The sequence below is a fragment of the Chrysochloris asiatica genome, unplaced genomic scaffold (genome assembly GCF_000296735.1).
Source record: "Chrysochloris asiatica unplaced genomic scaffold, ChrAsi1.0 scaffold00063, whole genome shotgun sequence".
In the NCBI taxonomy this organism is placed as follows: domain Eukaryota; kingdom Metazoa; phylum Chordata; class Mammalia; order Afrosoricida; family Chrysochloridae; genus Chrysochloris; species Chrysochloris asiatica.
The window spans coordinates 12688662-12716568 of NW_006408581.1; positions in this window are offsets into that span (position 1 = coordinate 12688662).

The following is a 27907-nucleotide window of genomic DNA, read 5'->3' on the forward strand; positions in this document are numbered from 1 at the left end:
AATCACTCGGCCAGATACCATTCACTTTAGGTGTTCTATTTTCACGATCAAGATTTACAGTTTCTCTAATATTCATTTTGGCTTCTTTTTCTTTCCTGTCTTTTTGATGATTGTTTTACTTCCTTTATGTATAGTGTATATATGTCAATAATACATCAACTATTAGTTGATATCATCTAATAATTCTTCTGGCCTCTAGCCATTAGTGTTCAATGACGATGGTACACTTGGATGGTATCTAAATTCTGATTGCATAGATGGGAGTAAATACAAAAAAAAAAAAAAAAAGTTGTACTAATGTTCCAGTCTATACATGCATGAATTTATTCAAAACAAAACGCATTTAAACGTATCTATGTGATTAAAGAATGGCTGCAGATAAATTATCTCTGTAATACATTTGCCTTTGTTTTGTTAAAGTGCCATGGATAAAAATGTTTAGAGGTTAGTAGGACAATAACAAATTTTTAAAAAAACTCAAATAGACTTCTTCACACAATATTGAAGCTTTCCAACAAATTTATGGGAACACTGACTCAAATAAAACAAGTTTTTAGATAAGTCAAGAGTTTTTAAGACGATCAAGAAGTCATCATAGAAAAACCGAGAGGGAAGACTGTCAAGTTGAAAAAATTGAACTTAAATCTAGGCAATGATTGAGGAAGATCGTAGAGTTAATATTGATAAGATAGCTATTGAAGTTGGAGTATTTTCAATCTTAAATGAACATCATAGTCTCAAAGACTTTTATGAATGCCCACATGTCGTACAAAGATCTACTAGCTCAAAGAGACGATTGCTCATCCATCTTTTAAGGGAGAACAAAGCTAATGAATATGATCTTATGGAATGAGTCATATGTGGGAAGACGTTTTGGAGTTACCAACATAAACCAGAGAGCAAGGTCTAATCCAAACATTGGCTTCTGAGAGGATCTACTAGGCCAGTTAAATTCAAGACAAAGAGGTCAGCTCAGAAGATTATGATGACTACTATTTGGTATTCTCAAGGAGTAATATAGATTGCCAAATTTTTCAAAGGCTACAAGGTAATTATAAGGACTTACTAGGAGGAAATTTTTAAGAAAACTGCAAATTGCATTGGTGACAACATTGCAAGGAAATCTGCACTATAATTTTTTTTTTTTTTTTTTTCCATTGCGACACTGACTTACTCATTCTTCGGTGGTAGCAAGTGCTATCCAACGAAAATTTCATACGCTCCCGGTCTTGCCACTTTCGAATCATTTTTGCTATTCAAACTCAAGGAACATTTAAAAGGAACACAATTCAGGTCCCTCAAGAATTCTAACGCTGTGGGTTTGATATGGTTTAAATTGAAGAGCACAGAATTCTTTGGGAAAAGGTTAGAGATATGCCCCCCCTCCCCCTTCAGAAGTGTATAGAGCTAGATAGAAGATATGTCATGAAACAATACTCCTAGCTTCATACCCTGGCCTGATTCTAACTGATGTTATTGAGCTTCTCTGTTTTTTCTTTCCATTTATGTAGTTGATTTGATTCCTGTGTAATTCATCCAGTTGATTCCCTGTGCATAGTCATTATTCATGTTACTGAAAAGGGTATCTGCAATGTATAAGCCTTTGGTGTTACTAAATTATATCATATGGTCTCTGGTGCTCTCTCTATCATCAAGATCATATTTTTTATTGATCTTTCTTTGTTTACAACTTTGACATTCTAATCACCAGTAATTATCAATGCAGTTTGATTGCATGCCTGATCAATTTCAGACTGCAGAAGTTTGTAAAATTCTTCAACATTTTCATCATTGGCATTAGTGGTTGGTGCATAATTTGGAATATTATTCATATTAGCTCATCTTCCTTGTAGGCAAATTAATATTGTTCTAACACTGACAGCACTATACTTCAGCATGCATATTGCAATGTTATTTTTTATTTTGAAATCAACACCCTTCTTCAATTTCTTTCCAGGCACAGTAGAATATATGATTGATTAAAAATGGTCAATAACCATCCATTTTAGCTCGCTGCTTTCTGTGATATCAATCTTTATAAATTCCATTGCATTTTTAATGATTTCCAGTGTTCCAGATTCATATTTTGTACATCCTAAGTTTCAATTATCAATGAATATTTACAACTGGTTCTTCTCATTTTGGGTCATGCCAGTCATAATATGAAGGTCCTTAAAGCTTTATTCCATACATTTCATTTAGGTCAACTCTATTTTGAGAAGTGGTGTTTTATGTGTCCTCCTATCTGAGGGATTAATATAAGACAATGTTCTGCTGCTTTTCTTAAGGTTTATACCGACTAATTTTTTTTTAGAACTGTGTCATCAGGTACTACTATTCAGCCTTAATCTGGAGGCTCCACTGAAGACTCTCCAACATAGGTGACCCTGCGGATATTTGCAGTACCAGTGGCATATTTTCCAGGATCACAGCAACATGCAAGCCATAACAGTAAAAAACAAAATTGCTGTTCAGTTTATTCCAACCGATAGCCATCCTATAAGACAGAAAACAAACTGCGTATAGGGTTTGCAGAGCTGAAAAACTTTACATAAGTAGACTGTTATGTTGTTTTTACAGAACAAGTGGTGGGTTTGAACTGTCAACCTTTTGGTTAGCAGCAAGCTCTTAATCATGATACCACCAGGACTCCTGGTATAATAAATTTAAATCAAACCAAATCCATTGCCATCTAGCTGATTCTACTCATAGTAACCCTATATAGACAGAGTTTTCTGAGACTGCAAATCTTTATGGGAGTAGACAGCTTCATCTGTCAACAACATAGTGCCTGGTGGGTTTGAACTGCTAAAACTGTGGTTAGCAGTCCAATGCCTAACCCACAGAGCCTCCTTAGTTCCTTAGTACATGAAACTCACTGCCATTAATTCTGACTCAAAGCAACTTGGTATAGGGTTTCCGGAAGTCCTGATGTGGTGCTGCAGGTTAATGCACTGGACTGCAAGGTGGGTTTGAACTGCAAGAGGGGCAGTTTAAGCTCACCAGCAGCTCCTTGGAAACTCTATATAGGATTGCTATAAATCAGAACAAAGTCAATTACAATTACACTTAACAACAACAACATAAAATTGCAAGGAAATCTGTGCTACAAATTTTTTTTTTTTCCCATCACGGCACTGCACTTACTCATTCTTCAGTGGTAGCTGAAGTGGTAGTAAGTCTGCAGGTATAGAAAGCCTCATCTTTTTTCCATTGAATGGATGGTGGGTTTGTACCACTGACCTTCAAAAGATCAGTCGTTCAGTGGTAGCAAGTGGTAGCAAGTCTGCAGGTATAGAAAGCCTCATCTTTTTTCCATTGAATGGCTGGTAGGTTTGTACTGTTGACCTTCAAAAAGTCAGTCGTTCAAAATCAAGGGGATGTTGGTGCATTTGAGTTATGTTATTAGAGAAGAATACTGAAAGTACCATGAACTTCCAGAAAATCATATCTGTGCTGGTAGAAGTATAGCCAGAATGCTCCAAAGAAGCCAACATGATGACACTTGTCCCTCATACTTCAGACATATGGTGAGGAGGGACCCGTCTTTGAACAAGGACATCATGTTTGATACAGTGGAAGGTGAGTGTGAGTGAAATAGCAGAAGACTGTCAACAAGATAGATTGGCATATTGGTAGCAGCAATTGGCTCAAGGATAACAATTGTGTAGATGATGCAGAACAGGGCAGTGTTGTGTTCTGTTGTGTATTGGGTCCCAGTGAATCTGAAACATCTTGACAGCAACAACAATATGTATGTTGTTGTTTTTGTGAAGTGTGCCATCCAGTCAGTTCGGACCCATAGTGATCCAGTATAGGGTTTCCAAGGAGCAGCTGGTGAGCTTGAACTGATGACCATGTGGTTCAAATCGACTTTGCAGTCCAGTGCATTAACCCACAGCATCACACCAGGACTCCACAATATGTATGTTTGTAGATGTTAAGTGCCGTCTAATCAATTCCGACCCATACCGACCCTGTATAGGGTTTCTGAGGAGCAGCTGGTGAGCTTGAACCACCAACCTTGCAGTTCAAACAGCTTTGCAGTCTGGCTTTGCAGTCTGGCTGTGAGTACAGTATAGTTTTATAGGAGTCTTGGTGCTGTGCTTTAGGATAAACACTGGACTGCTAACCACAAGGTTGGTGGTTCAAACCCACCAGTCGCTCCTCATAAATCCTATACAAGATTGCTGTGCATTGGAATTACCTCAGTAGCAATTATCAACAACAACTACAATATTTTTGTATTTTCATACAACAGAGATAAATATCAAGAACAAAGACTTTTGGTGCAAAATTTAAAAGTAAATACCATTATAATAGTAAAATACTCAACATTATTCATTCATATAATTTGGAACAGGCCTCTAAGTGCTGCTTCTGAAAAATAACAAGAAGCTTGATTTTGAAGTTAAAGATTCTGGAGTCAGATCAATGACCAGTAATTTCATTCAGGATTTGGTCAGATTAGAACATGGATCTTGCTATGGATACTAGATTGTTTACTGTTGATGAAAAATAAACTACATGTCATATCAGTTGTTGTTACGTGCCATCAAGCGGATTCTGACCCATAGTGACCCTGTATAAGGTTTCCAAGGAGCAGCTGGTGAGCTTGAACTGCCGACCTTGCGGTTCAAATGGTTTTGCAGTCTGGCGCATTAACCCACAGTGCCACACCAGGACGCCAGTAGGAAAACAAATGTGAGTAATGAGAGTATTTCAAATTTTGTTATTTCCTATGTTTATTCAATCTAATAATTTTTGGCAAAGCATATTAGTTAGTTTTTTTTGTTATTTCCAATGAGGCATGTTAAGTACAGTATTGATTTTGGAATATATTTTTAGTACAGAAAACAACGAGGTCTGTGCATGTACTCTTTTTTTTAATAATTTGCTTAATTTACCTAATGTAATTCTCTATTTAATTACATGAAAATAGAGAAAGATATAAAAGTGACATGAAATCCTCAATTTTTGTAAATGGAGAGAGAGTGAGAGAGTATAAATACAAAATATCTGGAAGAATATTACAGTTTTGTGTAAAAGTCAATAAAGAGTGAATTTGTAGAAAAAGAAGAGTCCAGCACTTGAAATATTTTAATGGAAAATGATTCACTAACTGAATGGAATTATATGAACAAAAGAAGCACTCACTAAATATTAGAAATACTTTATTTTTGAAATTTTTATCAAAAAAGATTGTCTTTGGGAAATGACTCAACTTGGAGAAGAAATTCTCTATTAGCTAACAAGCCTATAAAATATAATCTTGGTATATGTTTATTAAATAAATATCTTTCTATCAAATAATGGCAATCATATAACCAATCACCTAAGTATATAGAGTTGTTGGGTTCTAAGCATCACTCAGACACCATTCTCCTTTATTCCCATTTACATTTCCATGTTATTTTTAAGATATTATTAAAATGGTTTTATTTTCTATGTCAGAACTATCCATACAAATGGAATGTAATCTATCCCTGTAGACAATTTATATTTATTTTTTATATACCATATTGGATGAAAAATGTTTTACCATGTTTGTAGCCTATCTTAATGAATCATTTCAACTTAGATTATATTTAATGCTTATCAGAATGTATTATAGCCACTAAGTGTCTGAATTTGCAGCTTATGCTTAGGAAACACTCCTGTTATCTCTCGCTGGTTCTTATAAATATCTTATTATATGTATCTTATGAATATACATATTTTTATGTATATCTTATCATAACATCTATGTTGACATCAATTCAAACTGTCTAATAAATGAGCATGAACAGCTAAGAGTAAGTAATAAGTTTTTATTAGGCAGTGTAAAAAGACAAGAGAGGCAGAATTTAGAATAAAATGTGGAGTGACTAAACTCCATGAACAACCAGGAAATTAGTAGATTGGGCCAATGTTGACACTTCAGTTCTTAATTATCCTAATTAGAGACCATCAAAACAGCAAAATAATGTTTAGTGAGCCTGGCAAAATGAAACATTTTCATTGTGCTTATTGCTTATTTTGGCAGTGATGTTGCATTGTTGACTCACATGTTGTATATTTAACAAAATCTCATAAGCTGTTTTATATGAACTGGAGTCAAGCTGGATCTCTTTTCCTGCCTTTATAAAATTATTATTTTGAACCCAGATTTAATAATGTATATTTCCAACTACTCTTTATCTTATTATTTTTTACTAATTTTTATAGCATATGATCAGGTTTACATCTTAAGGAATGTGGTGTATCCACAAGCTATATTCATTAAATATCATTTCTTCATTAATTAACTCCATGTTATTGTTTTTGTTGATGTCAAGTGCCATTGAGTCAGGTCCTACACATAGAGACCATGTATAGGTTTTCTGAAGCATGACTGTTGGGTTTGAAACACCCACTAGGGAAAGTTTATTTCTGTTCCTATTCCACTGTCAAGAGCTTGGTCATATGGTTTACGCTAACTAAAGTTGTTGTTAGTTTGCCATCAGGTACCATCGAGTTAGCTCCTATTCATAGTGACTCTATGCACAACAAAGCAAAACACTGTCCAGTTCTGCACCATACTCACAATTGGTAAACTTGAGACCATTGATACTGTCACTGTGACAATCCATCTCTTTAGGGAGTCTTTCTGTTTCCACAGATCCTCAACTTTATCAGGCATGATGTCCTTCTCTAGGGACTAGTTCCTCCTGACAAAATGTCCAAAATATAATCGACGAAGTTTCACCATCCTGGTTTCTAATAAGCATTCTGGCTGTACTACTTTCAACACAGATTTGATTGTTCTTATGGATCGGCTCTTATAGCTGTCCAAGAGTCCTGGTGTGTCGCTAGAGGATAAGCACTATTACTCAAATTTATGCACAAATCACTATGGAGCTGTGGAATAAAGCAAAAGACTCCAACGTTGCTTTGAACCACAAGGTTGGCAGTTCAAACTCACCAGCCACTGCTTGGAAATCCTATACAGGATTTCTATGAGTTGAAACCAACTCATCAGCACTTAACAATATGATAGGATAATATCTATATGCCTACAAGGAAGACGGTTAATACTAATGTTATTCAAATTTATGCACCAACCACCAAAGCCAGTGATAATCAAATTGAAGAATTCTGCCTTATCAAACATTATATCCTTCTTCAGTGACTGGTCCTTCCTGACAATATGTCCAAAGTATGAGAGACGAAGTTTGGCCATCCTGGCCTCTAAGGAGCACTCTAGCTGTACTTCTTCCGATACATATGTGTTGGTTCTTTTGGCATCCCATGGCGCTTTCAATATTCTCCTCCAACACCATAACTCAAAAATATCTAATCTTCTGCGGTCTTCTTTATTCACTGTACTACTTTCGCATCCATATGAGGCTATTGAAAATACCATGGCTTGAGTCAGGCACACCTTAGTCCTCAAGCTGACATCTTTGCTCTTCAGCACTTTAAAAGTTCCTATGCAGCAGATTTGCCTAATGCAATACATCATTTGAGTTCTTGACTGCTGTTTCAGAGTCTCTTCCTGTTGTACATAGGGTTGCTATGAGTCAGTACCGACTCATTGGCACCTAACAACAACAACAACCAATATCTTCAGTATGAAATTGATCAAACATGCAATCAAGATGTATTGATAGTTATTAGTGATTGGAATGCAAGCATTGGAAACAAAGAGGAAGGATCAGTAGCTCAAAAAATATGGTCTTGGAAATAAAAATGATACTGGACATTGAATGATAGAATTTTTCAGAACAGTGACTTCTTCATTGCAAATACCTTTTTTAAACAACACAAAAGACGATTATAAACATGAACTTCACCAGGTGGAATACAGAGAAATCAAATCGACTACATCTATAGAATGACAGGGTGAAAAAGTTGATTAACCAAAATAAGGTCAGGGGCTGACTGTAGAACATACTGTCAATTAATTGCTCAAAGCAAGTTTAGGCTAAAGATGAAGAAAATTAAAATTAAAAGAAGTTCACAAGAGTGAAAATATGACCTTGAACATATCCCACCTGAGTTAGAGAGCATCTCAAGAACAGATTCAATACACTGGACACTTGTGACCAAAGACCAAAAGAGTTGTGAGATGACATCAATAATATTGCACAGGAAGAAAGCAAAAGTTCATTAAGAAGGCAAGAAAGAAAAGACAAAATGGATATCAGAAAAGATGCTGAAACTTGTTCTCCAGTGCAGAGAAGCTAAAGCAAATGGAAGAAATGAGGTGAATGAGCTGAACAGAAAAGTTCAAAGGGCTGCTGGAGAAGACAAAGTTAATTATTATAATAAAATATAAGAAGATCTGAAATTAGAAAATCAGAAGGGAAGAACACACTCAGCATTTCTAGAACAGAAAAATTTGCATCACCAAATGATTCTTTTGGCAAAAAGATGAGAGACGCAGAAAACTACAAAAAAAAAAAAAAAAAACACAAAGTCACTGTACCAGAAAGAAACTGTCAATGTTCAAAAGTTTCAAGAGGTAGCATAGGATCAAGAACAAAATGATAGTGAAGGAAGAAATGTAAGCTGTACTGAATGTATTGGCTAAGTACAAGGCTCCAGGAATTGATGGAATACAAACTGATATCTTTCAACAAACTGATGCAGCACTGAAGGCACTCACTCATCTATATCAAGAAATTTGGAAGACAGCTACCTGGCCAATTGATTGAAAGAGATCCATATTTGTGTCCATTCCAAAAAGAGATGACCCAATGGAATGAGGAAATCATCTTGGACAATATAATTAATAGCACATGCAAGTAAAACTTTACTAATGATAATTCAAAACTGCCTGAAACATTATCTTTACAGGGAACTGCTAGTGGTTCAAGTCAGATTCAAATGAGGACATGGAACGAGGGATATCATTGCTGATGCTAGCTAGATCTTGGCTGAAAGCAGGGAATATCAGAAAGGTGTTTACCTGTGTTATATTGACTATGCAAAGGCTTTCGACTCTATGGATAATGACAAGTTATGGGCAGCATTGCAGAAGATGAGTATTCCAAAACACATTATTGTGCTCATGAGGAACTTGTGCATAGACCAAGAGGCAGTCATTCAAATAGAACAAGGGGACACTGAATGGTTTAAAGTTAGAAAAGGTGTGTGCCAGGGTTGTATTGTTTCACCATCTTTATTCAATCTATACACTGAGCAAATAATCAGAGAAGGTGTAGTCTATGAAGAAAAATGTGGCATCGAGATTGGAGGTAGACTCACTAACAGCCTGCAATATGCATATAATACAACACTGCTTGCTGAAAATGAAGAGGACTTAAAATATTTATTGGTGAAGATCAAAGACCACAACCATTAGTATAAGTTGCACCTCAATATGAAGAAAACAAAACACCTCACCACTGAAGCAATATCATGATACATGGAGATAAGGTTTATGCTGTCAAGACTTCAATTTGCTTGGATCTACAATCAACACACTTGGAAGGAGCAGTCAAGAAATCAAACAACATATTGCCTTATGCAAATCTACTAATCAAGACCTAAGTGTTCAAGAGAAAAGATGTCGGTATCTTAGAATAAAACGTGTTGACCCAGCCATGGTATTTTCAATAGCTTCACATGCCTTGTGAATAAGGAAGACCATAGAAGAATTGATGCATTTGAGTAATGGTGTTGGAGATAATATTAAATGTTCTATGAACTGCTAGAAGAACAAACAAATTTGTTTTGGAAGAAGTACAACCGGAATGTTCCTTGAAAGTCCCGATGGTGAGACTTCATCTCTAATCTTTTGGAGATATTGTAAGGAGGAACAGTCCCTGGAGAATGCTAGGTAAAGGAAGGTCAGTGAAAATTTGGGAGCCCTCCTTTAAGTTAGCAGAAGTACTGGACTCAAACTTAACAACTACTGTGAGGATGGTATATTTTACATAAAGTTCCTATGACTTGGTATCCACTTGATGGCACCTAGTAAACATACTGGAGAACAATTGCAGAGGCTCTTCTATTATCCAGTTTGGTCATTTCTTTCTTTCTTGTCTTATTAATGACCTTTTGCTTTCCTATTCTGTGATGTTCTTGATGACATACTACATCTCTTCTGGTCTTTGTTCATTAGTGTCTAATGCATCAAATCTGTCCTTGATGTTATCTCTAAATTCAGGTGGAATACACTCAAGGTCATATTTTGGCTCTTGTGCACTTTTGAAAATTTTTCTTTAGCTTCAACTTTAACAAACATATGAGCAATTGATGGTCTATTCAACAGTCTGCCCTTGGCATTGTTTTGGCTGATGATATTGAGTTCACTGTCTCTTCCCATAGATGTAGTCAATTCCATTTCAGTGAGTTCCAAATGTATAGCCATCTTTATGCTATTTTAAAAATTTATTTTCTAATAAATCATCAGTCTTGCTAAATTTTGTCATGTGACCTCCAGCATTATTTCTATTACCAACAGCAATATTTTCCAACTACTGATCTTTCCTCTTTGTTTCCAACCCTAACATTCAAATCACCAATAATTATCAATACATCTTGATTTAATGTTCAATCATTTTTGCACTGAAGAAGTTGGTCAAAATTTTCCATTTTATCATCATTGATTTTAGTGGATGATTCATAATTTGAATAATAGTGGTATTAATTGGTCTTCCTTGCAGGCATATTTGTATTATTCTGTCACAGACAGCATTGTACTTCAAGAAAAATTTGGAAATGTTCTTTCTGATGATGGAATTCATATCTCTTGAATTTGTCTGTTTTGGCATAGTAAACCATACAACTATCTGATTTAAAATGGCTATTACCAGGTCATTTCAATTCATTAATGCCTAGAATATAGATCTTTATGTGTTCCATTTCATTTCTGACAACTTATTATTTTCCTAGATACATACGTCATACATTACATGTTCCAATTATTAATGGATGTTTGCAACTGTTTCTCCTCATTTTGAGTTGTTCCCCATCAGCAAATGAAGGTCCCGAAAGCTTACTCCTTCGGCATCATTATGGTCAACTCTACTTTCAGGAGGCAGCTCTTCCCCAGTAATATTTTGAGTACCTTCCCACCTGAGGACCTCATCTGCTGATACTGTATCTGGCAAAATCCTTGTGCTAGTCATAATATTTTCATCTTCTGACACTATATCTGCCAATGTCCCACTGCTATTCATAAGGTTTTCAGTAGCTAAATATTCAGAAGTAGTTTGCCACTTCTTCTTCCTAGTCTATCTTAGTCTGGAAGCTCAGATGAAATCTGTCCACCACGGGTGATGTTGCAGCTATTTTAAATACCAGTGGCATAGCTTCCAGCATCATAACAACAGGCAAGCCATCACAGAACAGTGAAAAAAGAGACAAGTGATGGAGATAGCCAAAGAGGGACTGGTAATTACATTGTAACTGAACAAGTATGGGCCCAGACACAAATCTATTCCTATGAAAGAAGCCAGAGGTCTCCCCTTGAAAATATCTTTAGCTTCATTTCCTTTTTTTTTTTTTTTGCTTCTTAATGATAGCTTGCTCTCTTAGTAAGTAATCTATTCTGTCATTTATCAAATCATTTTTGACTCATAACAATCCTGTATAGAGTTTCCAAGGAATGACTGATGGGTTTGAACCACTGACTTTGTGGTAAGCAGTATAGTGCATTTCCTACAGTGCCACACAGCAGGACTCATTAGGAAACTGGAAATTAAAACATAAGACAATGAGATAACACTGCACATTAATTAGGATTACTTTTAAAATCCAAATTACAACAGAACTTACAATAAAAATTATTGTTAAGGACGTGGCATAAGGGAATTCTTATTCATTATAGGTGGGAATGCACAATGGTCTATCTAATTTGTAAGACAGCTTGCTGGTTTCTTACAAAACTGAAAAAAGTTTTAAAATTCATTCCAACAATCATGCTTGTAGCTATTATCGAACTGATTTAATAACTTATACCCAACAAAAACCCAAACAGGAATTTTTTTTAGCAACTTTATATATAATCATCAAAGCTGGAACCAATCAAGATATCCTTCAATAGGTGAATAGACAAACTCTTATAAATATCTACAATATTGTTCATTAATTTAAAAAAATGTATATTACCAGGTAGAGTCCTGGTGTGGTGCTGTGGGTTAATGTGCCAGATTGCAAAGTCATTTGAACTGCAAGGTCAGCGGTTCAAGCCCACCAGCCACTCCTCGGAAACCCTATACAGGATCGCTAGGGGTCGGAACCGACTCTACAGCACTTAACAACAATAACAAGTGAATTTAGTCTGAAAAGGTGAAATACTATAGAAGATTCTAATTAAATGGCATTCTGCAAAGGTAGAAAGTATAGAAATTGTCAAAATACAAGTTGTTACCAGAAATTTTGAAGGAAGTGTTGAATAGTTTAAAGACAGGGGATTTTTTGGTGTGATGCTATTATGATAGATTCACAACACTATGCATTTATCAAACTTTAAAGCACAAACAATGAACTTAAATATATGAAAATTAGAAATAGTATTTATGAGATTGAGGGATTATGTGATGAAATACAGGCTGGGAAAAAGATTCTAACAGAATTATTAAGAAAATATGAAAAAAGCTAATGAAATGTGGTGGAGAAAATGTTATTAAAATAAGGAATTTGGGAAATTCGTGGAGCTAGTAAGAGTAAAAGCAAGAATAACAACCATAGAAATGTGTGTATAAATATTGTGCTTCCACTGATAAAGTTATTTCTCAGGAGGTTACAGTTTAGAAAGTGGGATAGCAGTAGAAATATATTTTGAGTAAAAATAAGCAAATTGAGTTTTTGCTTTATTTGTTGGTGGTGTTATGTGCCATGGAGTCTGTTCCGACTCATAACGACCCTGTACACGTTTTCCGAGGCTGTAAATCTTTACGGGAGCAGAAAGCCTCATCTTTCTCCCGCGGAATATCTGATAGTTTTGAACCACTGACCTTGCGGTTCCCACCCCGATTTGTAACCACTACGCTACCAGAGCTCCTTTGCTTTATTTAGATACTTGTAATTACATATGTAGTTCTTGTGTGCCAGCAAATCAGTTTCGACTCATAACAAACCTGTGTAGAGTTTCCGCGGCTGTAATTTTTTGCTCCTTCGATTTTTTTACTTTTTATTGTGAATTGAGTGAAAGTTACCAGACGAGACCATCAGCTTTATATTTAACAAATCATAGGCTTTGTTTCATCTCAATGATTACAGTCACCTCCCTGTAACAAGTTATCCTGCTTCTTCCCCATGATTTCCCTTTTGCATCTTATATTTCACAAGTGAACAAAGCAAAAACATTTGATGTAAAAAATACGTATTCATTTACATATCCTAAGGGCATATTCTACAAGACAGCCTCTGCCCACAGGCACACAGCCTTACTCAGTCCATGGGCCTAGAGCTCATAGGCGTTCTCTGTCTCCATGACATCACCTCTGCCACTGTCTCTGCTGTCGCTGCTTCACTAGGTAGGAGCTCATGCTCCACTCATGCTTTTCCTTCTTGATTGTCCTGGTATCATCTACTCCTGAAATGAAAGATTAACTACTCCCACCTTTTAGTTACACATCTTCTACAATAGCAGTTGTGATTATCACAATGAATCCTGCTAAAAATTACTTATAGTTGAATCATAAAATCCTATCAGCATCATCCCCCATCCCCTTTCACCAGATCCATCTGGAGAAAGGAAAATTATTCAGTGGGGATTCTACCTTATCACTATCATTCTTAAACTAAGCACGAATGTGAAAACTTATAAGCCTGTCACTTTGTGCCTTTACAGCCCCCATTTTTGATGAGGCTGAAATTTTTTAATGGAAACAAAAATCCTCATGTTTCTCCTGTAGAGCAACTAATGGATTCAAACTGATGACTCTCTGGTTAACAGCCAAATGTATGACTCACTATGACACGAAGACTCCAATTACATATAGGAACGGTACTTACAGATATGTGTACGTATTTGGCTTATTACATATACATGTTTCTCCTACTCTTTTAGCTATAGAAGCTTAGAAACAGTGACACTCTGGTAATAATAAGCCAAGTAAGTGCCCAAGTTTTCACTTATAACATCATGCCTATTTTGTGATACATTTAGATTCTTTTGTCCCTTTTAATTCCATTTTCCATGAACTTTTTGAAGACTATGTGTGTATATATGCACATATGTATACATGTTCACATATATAATATCATTTATAATAAAAGAAACCTAAACATTTTGCAGAATTTTTTGCTTCCAAGTCTAGGAAAGAAAATAGACAAAATGAGCCTAGAGCATCTTGTAATGGAAGGAAGAAAAAAAAACGCTAAAAAAGAGTTTTTTTAAACCCACGATGTGGAGATGCATCAAAAGGACACAGCAATTAAGTGAAAGAATTTCCAATGACTAAAACTGAAGTAATTTAAGCTGCAACAAAGATAAAGTAGTATTAAATTATAACCAAATGAAAAAATAATAAATTTCCTTGAATTCATACTGATATAAATAATGATAAAATAAATAGTATAAATGAACACATCTCCCAAGCAGAAGAATTTCAAGTAAATTATGTAATACTCTGCTTTCAGTGATATTGAGCATAAGTTTCTAATCCTAAAATGTGGGATGTGCATAGTGACTTCTTTCTAATGAGCGCTGTAAGAAATTTACTCATTAGAGTAGCTTACTCTCAGGAACCAGGTGATCATCATTAGAGTCAACAGAAAGCAAGTTGTGTTGATGACAAATACCACTGATGATGAGAATGTATTTTACTTATGTGATTACAAAAATCCATGACCCTAAACTTATCATGAGGAACACCAGTCGTATCACCTTTAAAGGATATTTAACAAAATAGCTGTCTAGTAGTCTTCAAAATTAAGGAGCACTTGTAACACTAAAGCACAAGCAATGGACAGTTAACCACAAGGCAGTAGTCACTCTCTTGGAGAAATATGAGGCTTCCTGCTCTGGTAAAGATTCATAGCCTCAGAAATCCTAGACAAGGTTGCTGTGAGTCAGAATCTACTCAACTGTGCCTAACAACAATATTTTGCAAAACTATCAAGGTAATCAAAAAGAAAGAAAGTATGTCATGTTGAAAGTAAATAAGATGTTACTACTTAAATGGGCTGTGGTTTCCTGAATAAGATCTTGGAACATTATTGCTGCTGTAGTTAAGTACCCTTGAGTTGGTTTTGACTCATAGCAACCCTGTATAGGGTTTTTGAGGCTTTAAATCTTTGCGGAAGGACATTAAGTAAAACCTAGGCAGAATAGATTTTAGTTAATGATAATATTAATTGCAATAATGGAATCCCCCTGTGAAACCACAGGATCAGCCCTGGACTGCTAACTGATAGCTCATCAGTTCAAACTCATCCGCTGCTCCTCAGAAATCCTAGACAGGGTCACTATGAGTGCTAACAGACTAGATGGTACTTAACAACAGCAATAATGTAACAAATGCACCATCCTAATGTGAGATATTATTTACACCGTGTACTTTGATAAGGAACCCTTGTGGCACAGAAATTAAGTGTTTGACTGTCACCAGAAACAGTAATAATTATAACCCATCAGTGGCTTTGTGAAAGAAAGATGTAGCAGTCATCTTCTGTAAAGATTACAGTCTTGGAAATCCTATGGGACAGTTCTGCTATGTCCTAGATAATCATTATGAGTAGAATGAACTCAAGAGTAATAATTACTATGACATACTTTATTTTACTATCTAATACTGCTACTGAAAAACAATTTATTCTCAAGAAGTTTGTTTTATTTTAAAAGCATGAGCAAAGAGTTAAAACATATAGCATGATTAGTTTTATGATCATGTTGTTGTTGTTGTTAAGCGCCGTCGAGTCAATTTCAACCCATAGCAACCCTGTGTAGGGTTTCTGAGGAGCAGTTGGTGAGTTTGAACTACCAATCTTGCAGTTCAAATGGCTTTACAGTCTGGCACATTAACCCACAGTGCCACACCACGACTCCTTTATGATCATAAGTATTTATTATTTAAAAAATTTAATATTTTAATTTTAATATCATATTAACTTTTAATATTGACAATCTCCCCAAAATAACCAATGAAAAATTTCTTGGAATATTAAAAAATGAATAAATCTTAAATGCAGCACTCCAACCAAACATACACAATCATAGCACTTTAATAGAATGATATGGCATAATCAGCTTCCTTAGTGAAATAAAACTATGCATTTATGTCTAATTTCTCATGTGCAATAACTTTTAAATACAATTTTGCAAGCTAAAATAGCCAATGACAGTTGCCTTTTTGGTGGATTATATGATAAATGTTTTGTTACCGAGTATGTAACACTTGCCAATAAATAGAAATAATAATTGCAACAAAATCTTTTGCTTTTAAAGCTGTGTAAAAGGCAGAAATAATCATGTAATCATCTTGTAATTATATGGCACTTACTATGCAATTACATAGTAAATACATTGTAAATTCAAAATAATTACATGGTTATTTGCATTATGCATAGTATCTAAACCAATTTTGAAACAAAAAATCAGTGGTAACATCAAAAGGGTTACCCAAATTTTGTCCACCTACACCATACCATGAGCAATGATGTAAGAACTAAAGGGAATCATGGAACAAATGTTTGAAACAATAAGATTGTAAACTATCTATTCATATCTATGTTGTTGTTGTTGTTGTTGTTAAGTGCCATCGAGTCGGTTCCGACCCATAGCGACCCTGTACAGGGTTTCCGAGGCTGTAAATCTTTACGGGAGCAGAAAGCCTCATCTTTCTCCCGCGGAGCGGCTGGTAGTTTCGAACTGCTGGCCTTAAGGTTCGCAGCCCGATTCGTAACCACTACACTACCAGAGCTCCTTAGTATAGATATAAATATGAACTCATGTGAAATATGATGAGTAATTGAATTATAAATTATCAATTAAAATTTATGATAACAATTATTTTGGTTTGGGTGGATGGTATTTTACTTGCTATTTTATCACAAAAATATAACTTTTTAAGATGTTTTAAAGTGAACACTTTTTAAAGATCAATAAACATGTAATACCATTGTAGTAAATTTTTTCTTGTAAAAATATTCACTTATTTCTTGATTAATTGATAAGAGAGTCTGGCATGGCACTGTAAGAATAAGCACCTGAACTACAAGTTTGATTTTAACCTAAAGGTCGGCAGTTCAGGTCACTATGAGTCAGAACCAACTTGACAGCGCTTAACAACAATGATTGATGATGTTCTAAGTTTTGCATTTTCACTCATCCATCTATAAAATTTAATGGAAACATATGAATGTATTTAATATTATTTATAAAAGTTCACCATATTTGAATTCCTTATGAGTTCATACCCCAAATAAACTCAGGCCTCAAAAGAGTTTATAGTTTTTTGGTTTTTTTTTTTTTTTTTAATTGTAACTATGTAAGTTTTGAAAGTAAGTTCCTCAAGAGAAAGACTTTCTGGAATGGCAAAGTAGGAAGCATGACTAACTTTCTCCCCAATCAAACAACCATTTAACTGCAAATTATATTTTAAAATAATTTTAAAGTTTTTGAACATTTTTCTAAAAAGATATAGAAAATGGAGACTGTCATTTGATAAAATATAATTAATTCAATAAAAACTACTCATTTTTAGTCAAAACAGTAATATATGTGGCATTTGAACCACAACTCATATCCTCTCTTCACTGTCTATTCCAGTTCACTCTCTTTTCAGTTCCCAGTGCAAACAAAAGTTTACCCTGAAATTAGTGTGCCACTGAGATTTCTGATATTCCCCAGGCCTTGACTGTCAGATCTGTATTTGGAGCACGCATATCCAAAAGGACCAGTGCTACATTCTTTCACTTAGACCAACCATCAGGCAAAAGTGACGACTCAGGCACAACAGGTGAGAATACCGGACTTCAATCTCAATATGGCAGCTGGCTGTTTCCTGGAGGCATCAGTCAAGAAGATGGGAGTAGCTCTCACATCTCACATAGCTGTTGTTGTTAAGTGCTATAGAGTGGGTTCTGACTCATAATGACCCTGTATAGGGTTTCTGAGGAGTGGCTGGTGAACTAAAACTGCCCACCTTGCAGTTCAAACTGACCTTGCAATTCAGCTCACTAACCTGTAGCAGCACACCAAAAGTAACTAACTGCTGCCTCTTCTCCCAGTCTTTATGCAGTGGTACAGAGGGGAGAGACATATCATAAGAACAGAAAGATTCACAACTCTGCCTGGGGCTTTGTTAGGAGTTGTTGTTGTTGTTGTTGTTAAGTCCTGTCTAGTCATTTCTGACCCATAGTGATCCTGTACAGGGTTTCTGAGGCTGTAAATCTTTACAGGAGCAGAAAGCCTCATCTTTCTCTTGAGGAACAGCTGGTAGTTTCAAACTGCTGACCTTGCGGTTCACAACCTGATTCATAACCACTACACCAAGAAAAAGTCTATGTCAAAAAAGAGATGTAAAACACAATAAGGATCTTGATAAAGAGTAACTTAAAGGTACTCAGAGCTCCTTAACACTAGCAGCAAAAAAGTGCAATGGTAAAATGACAAAACAGTCAGAAGTTTAACAGAAAGAACCAAGGAAAGAGTTGAACAGAAGACTGCTAGGATGAGTGTAAACCCTACAGGTTAACAGTGCTGTGTGCAAACACTAGGCTGAATCTACTTAGGAATGAGCAAAGCAAGACATGGAAAAGAATTAAAAACATTCACAAAGCCATACTCAGAACTATCAAAAACGATCACAAAAAGTATAAAATCTCACTAGAATGTGTGCTCTATGCACAGGTTCTAGCTAAAAATGACTGATCAATAAGCTGCTCTGAACAGAAGCAACCACAAAGATCAAAATTTAAAATAAAATACAAACATTCCTGGTAGTCTGGATGAATATGCTCACCATCTAACAAGTGATAATGTAGGGAAAATCCAAACTAATCATCTTGGATTAAATACAGGTGTGGGATTTCAATTCTTGAAATATTCCATCATCTATACATCCTGGTATGGTGCTGTGGGTTAATGCGCCAAACTGCAAAGCTGTTTGAACTGCAAAGTCAGCAGTTTAAACTCACCAGCTGCTCCTTAGAAACCCTATACAGGGTTGCTATGGGTCAGAACTGACTCAAAGCACTTAACAACAACATACATCCAATAAGAAGTTGAATCTAACAGTTTCAGGAGGAGTAAGGCCAATTTGTGAATAATAACTGGCTTCTACTACAACCTGTGATATGTGAACGATAGAACCTTGCTTGCTGAAAGTGAAGCGGACTTAAAACATTTACTGATGGAGATCAAAGAGCACAGCCTTCAGTATGGATTATATCTCAATGTAATGAAAACAAAAATCCTCACCACTGGACCAATAAACAACAGTTTTATCAACGGAGAAAAGATTGAAGTTGTCAAGGACTTCATTCTTCTTGGATCAACTATCAACACTCACGGATGCAGCAGTCAAGAAATTAAGCAATGTATTGCATTAGGCAAATCTGCTGCACAAGACCTTTTTAAAGTGTTGAAGAGCAAGGATGTCAGCTTGAGAACAAAGGTGCGCCTGACCCAAGCCATAGTATTTTCATATGCATGCGAAAGCTGGACAGTGAATAAGGAGGACCGTAGAAGAAATGGTGCTTTTGAGTTATGGTATTGGAAGAAAATGTTGAAAGTGCCATGGCTGCAAAAAGAACCAATAGATCCATTTTGGAAGAAGTGCAGTCAGAATGCTCCATAGAAGCTAAGATGGCCAAACTTCATCTCTCATACTTCAGACATATTGTCAGGAAGGACCAGTCACTGGAGAAGGATATCATGTTTGGTAAGGTGCAGAGTCAGAGAAAAAGAGGAAGACCTCAATGAGATGGATAGGCCAAGTGGAAGCATCGATGGACTCAAGTGTGGCAACAGTAGTGAGGTTGGCCCAGGATCGGGCAGTGTTTCATTATGCTGCGCATAAGGTCCCTATGAGTCGGTACCAACTTGATGGCACCTAACAAAAACAACAACAACAACAACAACTATTCCAGAGTAACTGCTAGGTAGTCAGGCTAAAGATAAAAACCAGCAAAGCAATCTTAGCAACAATATTATGGAACACATATTTAAAAAGAAATAGTCATCATAGGGTTATTTCAGTCAAAACAATAAATGACTAAGTGAGCAACACAACATGATTCCTGGGGCAGCGTCGGTATCTTAGATTGCTGCAATAAATTACCTAAAATGACCAGTTTTTAAGAAAATAAGTTATGAGGTAGCAAAGAAATAAGCATGTGCATCTTATAGGAAGGTAAGTCTAAGAGTATTGTTACTAGTTCATACATTAGTTTATCACTAACAAACTATGGTGGGAAAAATCTCTTTAATCATATCAGAGGTGGCTGAAGACAAGTTCTCTCAACAGTGTACTTATCTTAGTCTCATTAAGGTGCTTTCAAAAACAACAAAAAAAGTGTGCTTTTTTCTGCCAGGGGGTGGAGTGAATTTGAGGTCAGGGTTAATATGGAGTTTTTAACAAAATTCAAATGTGCATCTTCCCAAGTTATTTAAGTTTTACAACATGTTTACAGAAATGCTGCCACACATAAAACAGTTAGCAGATGGATAGAGCATTTAAGGAAGGTAGGGAAGACCTAAAAAATAAACCAAAAGAAGGAAGACCATCAATCTTGACAAAAGAAAAAACTGTGACTGAAATCCAGGAAAAGATTATAACATTTTCATTGACTGATAGCTACTGAAGTCAGGATCTCACCCAGTTGGTATTTTCAATTGTAAGCAAACATCTTTGCTTCAGCAAAGTACCAAAGGTGTGCAAACATCAGCTAGCTCAAAAAGCTGACCTTTTCATCAGTCTGCTGAGCAATATTGAAGCTAATGAAGACACTTTTATCAAATGAATTATAACTGAGAACAAGTCTTGGGTTTACCACTATGACTCTGAGAGAAAAATCTGATCCGAACTGATTTAAAAGGAGGTCTGCTGGATCAATTAAATTCAAGGCAAAGAGATAAGCTCAGAAAGTTATGGTAACTCATTTTGTAGGATGTCAAAGGGGTGATCTTGATACATTTGCTCAAAAAACACAGGATGATCACATTGACTTATTATGAAGAAGTTTGAATAAAATGCAAAGCTGGCATTGGTGAGAAAGGCCAGTATATTTGTGCAAAACATTTTTTCCCCATCATATCAATGTATTCACTCATTCTTGGAAGGAAGGAAGAGAGCTGTACTTCAAGAATTTCATTGGAGAAACTTACCCTTAAGTCTTGCAGCCCTGATCTTGTCCCTTGAAGTTTCTTTTTGTTTCCAAATTTCAAAGAACATTTAAAGGGGACACTATTTGAATCCCTCAAGGACACCAAAACTGCTGTTGTCACATGGTGTAAATTAACAATCACAAAATTCTTCAGGGAATGCATAGAAAGATGGTAACACCCTTTCAGAAGTGTCTATACCTAGATGGAGGACATGTTGAGAAATAAAGACTTCATATGGAGTTATTTTTGTTTGATAAAGGTTTATATGCTTTTGTACTTTATTTCACTTTGTTGTTGTTGTTGTTGAGTGAAGCATAGTCTGTTTCGACTCATAGGAATATGGCATCAGGTTTCCAAGTCTTTGCAGGAGCAAAAAGCCTCATTTTTCTTGTGTAGAACACCCAATGAGCAGTGGGCTGGAACCACCAACCTGTGGTTTGCAGTCCAGTGTTTATCCTATAGAGCTACAGTGAGCCTCAGTTTGCTTTCACTTATTCTCGTACCTTGAAAATAAAAAGCAACTATTTGGAGTTCTGGTGTGGTACTGTAGGATATGCATTGGACAGTTTATCACAAGGTCAGCAGTTCAAATCCACCAGCTGCTCATCAGAAACTCTATACTGGGTCGCTATGATTTGGAACCCACTTGATATCACCTAACTACAACATTTCAAATGTGTGTTAAATAAAAAAAAACAACTAAAAAAGAAGTCTAAAAATTTAAAGGAAAGTATGAGTCAGAACTGACGCCATGGCACATAACAACAACAACATGATGGTGTCCTGGTATGGCACAGTATGATAAGCACTGGATCATCGTTATGTTTGCTCTGAGCTAGAACTGACTTGAAGGCACTTAACAACAAAACAACAAATGATGACAAGGTCTTGTTAAACAGGTAATATCAACAAAGACACAGAATTTATTAAAAATGGCATTTCTAGAATTGAAAATTAAGAACTGAAATGAAATTTCATTAGAGGTTCTCACCAATAGATGTGAATTGATAGAAATAGAATCATCAAACATTAAGATAGAATAATATAAATAACAATATTTTTAAAAAATAATATAAATAAAGGCCATCTGAAGACCAGAGAGAAAAAACAATGAAGAAAGTTTAACAGAATCTCAGGAAAATGTGAGACATTAAGAGCACCAACAAAAGCTTTTGGGACTGCCAAAAAGAAAAAGGAGAGAAGAAACAGACAGAACAAATTTTGAGGAGTCCTGGTGTGGTACTGTAGAACTACAAAGTCAGTTTGAATGACTAGGTTAATGGTTCAAGCTCACCAACAGCTCCTTGGAAACCCTATACAGGTTCACTATGAATCGGCACCTACTTGACACCTACTTGACACCTAACAATAACAACAACAGTTGCCACATTTGATGTTAAACATTTTTATGTGTATCCAAGAAGGTCAAATGCAAAATATTCCAGAAGCTGACACATGAAGTCAAAATGTTTCAAGTTGAAGGTAACGTGTTTGAGAGGGTAAGAGAAAAATAAAACAAAACACAAACCTCATTATATAAAAGGGAATTCCAGTAAGATTATCAGCCGACTTCTCATTAGAAAAAAAAATACTAAACAACATTCAAAATACTAAAAAATGAATAAAGAAACAAAGCTCAACTAAAAGTATTACAGCTAGCAAATCACTATTATTGAAATGAAGACAAAATGGAGTTTTCCTGAAAAACCAAAGTTGAGATAATTTTTTGCTAAAGAACCTGCTTGACCAAAAATATTAAGGGAAGTCATTCAGGCTGATAACATCATTCAAGCTAAAGATATTAATTTAAAAACCAATACAGAGGCAATGATTATAATAATAATTAAAGTGTAAAGAATTCACTTTAAAAAAAAAGAACAGCTATCAAAACTAAATTCAGAAATGTGGCAGGTAAGAAAGTAATAAAATAAATTAATGTACACTTGCAATAAATAATCAGAAAATAAAATTAAGAAAAAATTCCATTTACAGTAGCACAAAAAATAAACTACTTTGGAATAAAGCGAACAAAAGGAGTGAAAAACTCATACTCTGAGAGTACAGAACATTGTTGAAAGTAATTCAAGCAGATATAAATGAATGGGAAAATATTCTATTTATGTAGCTGAAGATTTAATACTGTTAAGGTGGGAATTCTTATCAAATTGTCTATCAGACACAGAAATGACTACTTGGAGGAAATAGAAAAAGAGTATAAAATGAATATAAAATTGCAAGAGTTACAAAATAGCAAAAAAAAAAAGCTTAAAATTTAAGAACAACATAGTAGAAATAACACTTTGCAATTTTAAAAATTACTATAAAGCTATAGTAATAAGGCAATGTGGTTCTTCTTGTTGTGGACTGTAGAGTCAATTCCAACTCAAAGCCACCCTGGATAGGGATTCTGAGGAACTGCTATTGAGTTTAAACCACTGACCTTGGGTTAACAGTCCAGCTATCCTATGGCATCTTGATCCTGCATCACACCAGTACTCTACTGTTAATACAGAGATCAACATAAGAAACAATAGAATAGAATTGAGAATATGTAAACCCAGTTGTCAGCTGCTTTTTTACAGAGAGGTCAAGGCCATTTAATGTGGGAAGAAGAGTGTTTTTAGCAAATGGATCTGCAATAACACAATAGCCACATGCCAAAATATGAAGCTGGATTCTTAACTAAGACTATATGCAAACATTTATTCAAAAAGGATACAAAATAAAAATATAAGTGTTAACATTATAAAATTCTTTTAAAAATATTTGAATCTTCCTAACCTATGATATATCAAAGGATTCCTCATAAGACACCAAAACCACAAACAACAAAAGAAAATTCTGTGTAATTTGAAATTAATAAGTATTTAAAACTTTTGTGCTTCAAAGAACATCATCAAGAAAGTGAAAAGATAAGCAAAATTATAGAAAATCTTTACCAACCATCTACCTGACAAGGGTCTAGTATCCAGAACATATAAAGACCTCTTACAAATCAATATTAAATTAAAAGTTCAATTAAAAATAAGCAAAGTACCTGAATACACAGTATTTCAAAGAATACACATTATTTCAAATAGACAAAAAGCAAATAGATACATTTTGACATTTTTAGTTGTTGTTAGGTGGCATCTAGTCAGTACTGACTCATACTGACCCTATACACAACAGAAGGAAACATTGCCCAGTCCTGTGTCAATTTCAAAATTGTTGCTACATTTGAGCCCACCATTGCTGCCACTGTGCCAATGCATCTCACTGGGGTCTTCCTCTTTTTCTCCGACCTTCCATTTTACCCAACATGTTATGATTTTCCAGGGACTGGTCTCTCTTGACAATATGTCTGAAGTATGAAAGACCAATTCTGCCATCGTGGCTTCCATGAAGCCTTTTAGCTGTATTTCTTCCAAAACAGATTTGGTTTGTTAACAACAGTCCATGGTACTTTTAAGTTTATCTTCAAACACCATAACTCAAATGCATCAATTCTTCTACAGTCTTCCTCAACCACTGTACAATTGTCACGTGCATAGAGGTGATTGAAAATACCATAGCTTTTATTAGGCACACACATTAGTCTTCAAACTGACATCTTTGTTCATTTAGTTATTAGCGAAATACAAATCAAAACTACAATAAGATACCACTTCATGCTTACTATACAGTTGTTACTGTCTTCTAGAATTACCTATACTTGCCATTATCAAGACTCATATCTTTAGAAGATGCCAGTTTATATTCACACTCACACACATATGTACATGTGCATACAAATATACAAGAGTAAGTAAAAAGTCTCACTAGTAGGGTTCCAGTTCATGCAAGCATGGATTTATTCCAAACAAGATGTATTTGAACATGCCTCTATGATCAGTGGCTGGCTACAGACAAGTTTCTCAGTAATATGCTTGTCATCATTTTGTTATTGTTGCTGTTAAATAGAGTCAGTTCAGATTCACAGTGACACTGTATAGGGTTTCCAAGGAGCAACTGGTGGATTTGAACTGTGGGCCTTGTGTTTAACAATCTACTGCTTTATTCTATAGTGACACACCAGAACTCTATTAGAAGACTATCAAAACAAGGAAATTTTGTGCCATGGGGGAAATAAAAAGTTTTAAGATCAATGGTAGTATCCAACTTTTAACAAAACTAAAAGAGTCATGTTTTCAAATCAATTAAATATGATATAACTTTATGGTCATGCTGCTGAAAATAAAACACCAGTTATTAGATGGATCAGCAGTTCAATGAATATTTCACAGCTGAGCCAAGAAAGGGAAGACCATCAACTCAAAGAATTAGGAAACAGTGGCTGAAGTCCAGAAATTGTGGAAGAATACCTTAGAATTACCATTGATTCTATAGCAACTAAAGTTGAGAACTAACATGGTTGGGCATTTTCAACTTTAAGTGAACATCTTGGCCTCAGAAAACTTATGGCTGTATGGATGCTAAATGCGTTAGGCAAAGATAAGGTACTATCAAGAGCTGCTGTTTCCATCAGTCTTTTCTTAAGGAATATAGAAACTAATGAAGATAATATTAAGAACAAATCTAAACTGAGACCAGTCTTGGATTTACCAGTATAATTCTGAGAGCAATGCCTCATCAAAACAGCAACTTCCAAGAGGATCAGTTAAACTCAAGGAAGACAGATCAGAGAGTTATGGTGACTGGTTTACAATGATGAATTCCAACTGGGATAAACTTGATAAGTTTTATTGAATGACACAGAACAGTCATGAGAGTTATATAACATTTTAAGAAAACTGATAACTATATTGGTGTGAAAAAGGGCAGAAAAGTTGCACAAAATAATTTTTTCCCATCACAATTATGCATGAACTCACTCATCCAGGGTAATAAGGGCTGTCCTTCATGAATTCTATTGTGAATCCTAATTCCATTCAGTCTACAGTCTTATCTTCCCATTTCAAACATCTTTTTTGTACCCAAAACTAAAAGAACATGTAAAAGGGCCAAGATTTGAGTTCCATCAAGGATGCCAAAACTGTCATTTAATAAGGTGTAAATCGAACAGTACAAAATTCTTCAGGGAAGGGGTAGCGAGGTGGAAACACCACATTCTGAAGTATATAGATCTAGATGGAGGATAGCTTCACATTTTGGTGTTTTTGTTTAGTAAAGTTTCTATAGTTTTTTTAGAAATACTTTTTGGCTTACTCTGGTATTTTTGCAATATCAAGCCTTATAATCTATAAAAACCCCAAACCCATTACCATGTAATAGGATAGGGGAGGATTTTTTCATAGTATTAACAAGGTTATAATCTTTACAATGTTGTTATGTGCCCTTGTATAGGTTTCTAAGGAGCAGCTGGTGAATTTGGACTGCCGACCTTATGGTTCACAGTCCTATAATGGTTTTACAATGGACTCTTGGTATGGCACTGTGGTATAAAGAACTGGACTGCAATATCAGTTTGAACCACAAGGTCAGTGGTTCAAACTCACCAGCATCTCCTTTTAAGCCCTATACGGGGTCATTATGAGTCAGAACTCACTCAACGGCACTTAGCAACAGCAACAACAACAACAGTCTTTAAAGAAGTAGATTTCCACATCTTTCTCTTGAGGATTGGATAGTGGATTCAAACAAGTAAACTTTCAGTTAGTAAAGTGCTCAACCACCACACTACCAGGTATCCTTATATTTGATCATAATAACACAACATAGAGTGGCAAAGATGTATTTAAAAAGGAAATGAAACTATGTGGCAATTTAATTCCATTAGAAGAAATGAAAAGTACATAAAATTATAAAAATAAATGAGGCAAATATAACAAATGATACAGATATATATTGGCTCCCTTTTCTTCTCTTGAATTCTTAAAAAGGGATAAAATTAAATAAAGTATGGTAGGTGAATAATGGTTTTCATGTTAGTTCCATATTCATGTCCATACAAAAAAAATGTGATCCAACAAAGCAGTTACAGCAAAGCATCAACAGGGAATTTCTAGAAATTCAAACTGGACTCAGAAGAGAATGTAGAATGAGGGATATCATTGTTGATTCAGATGTATCTTGGCTGAAAGCATAGAAAACTAGAAATACCCCTTAGCATTTTTTATAATATTTGGTTTTTAATTTCTGTTTATCAGAAACTTGCCTAATTCCTCCATCTTATCTGAAGGACAATTTTGCTGGATACATGATTCTTGGTTGGCAATATTTTTTTCTTCCAGACGTTTGTATGTCACCCCATTGCCTTCTTGTGTGCCTACCATCTGCTGAGAAATCAGAGCTTAGTCTTATTGGTTCTCCTTTGTAGGTAACTTTTTGCTTTTCCTGAGCTACACTCAGGATTCGTTCCTTGTCTTTGGTTTTAGAAAGTTTGTGATCTATCTTGTTTGGGGTTGGTTTAGCTTCTTGTATGCTTATCTAGGAGTCCTGATATAGCTCTGTGGACTAATGCGCTGGACTACAAAGTTGTTTGAATCACAAAGTTGGTGGTTCAACGCACCAGCTGCTCTTTAGAAACCCTACACAGGGCTGCTCTGGGTCAGAAATGACTGGACAGCACTTAACAACAATGCTTATCTACTGGTCTTTCATGATGCTAGGAAAGAGTTCTTCCAAAAACTCTGACAATTTTCTTTGTGCTATTTATTGCTTCTTCCTGTTCTGGCA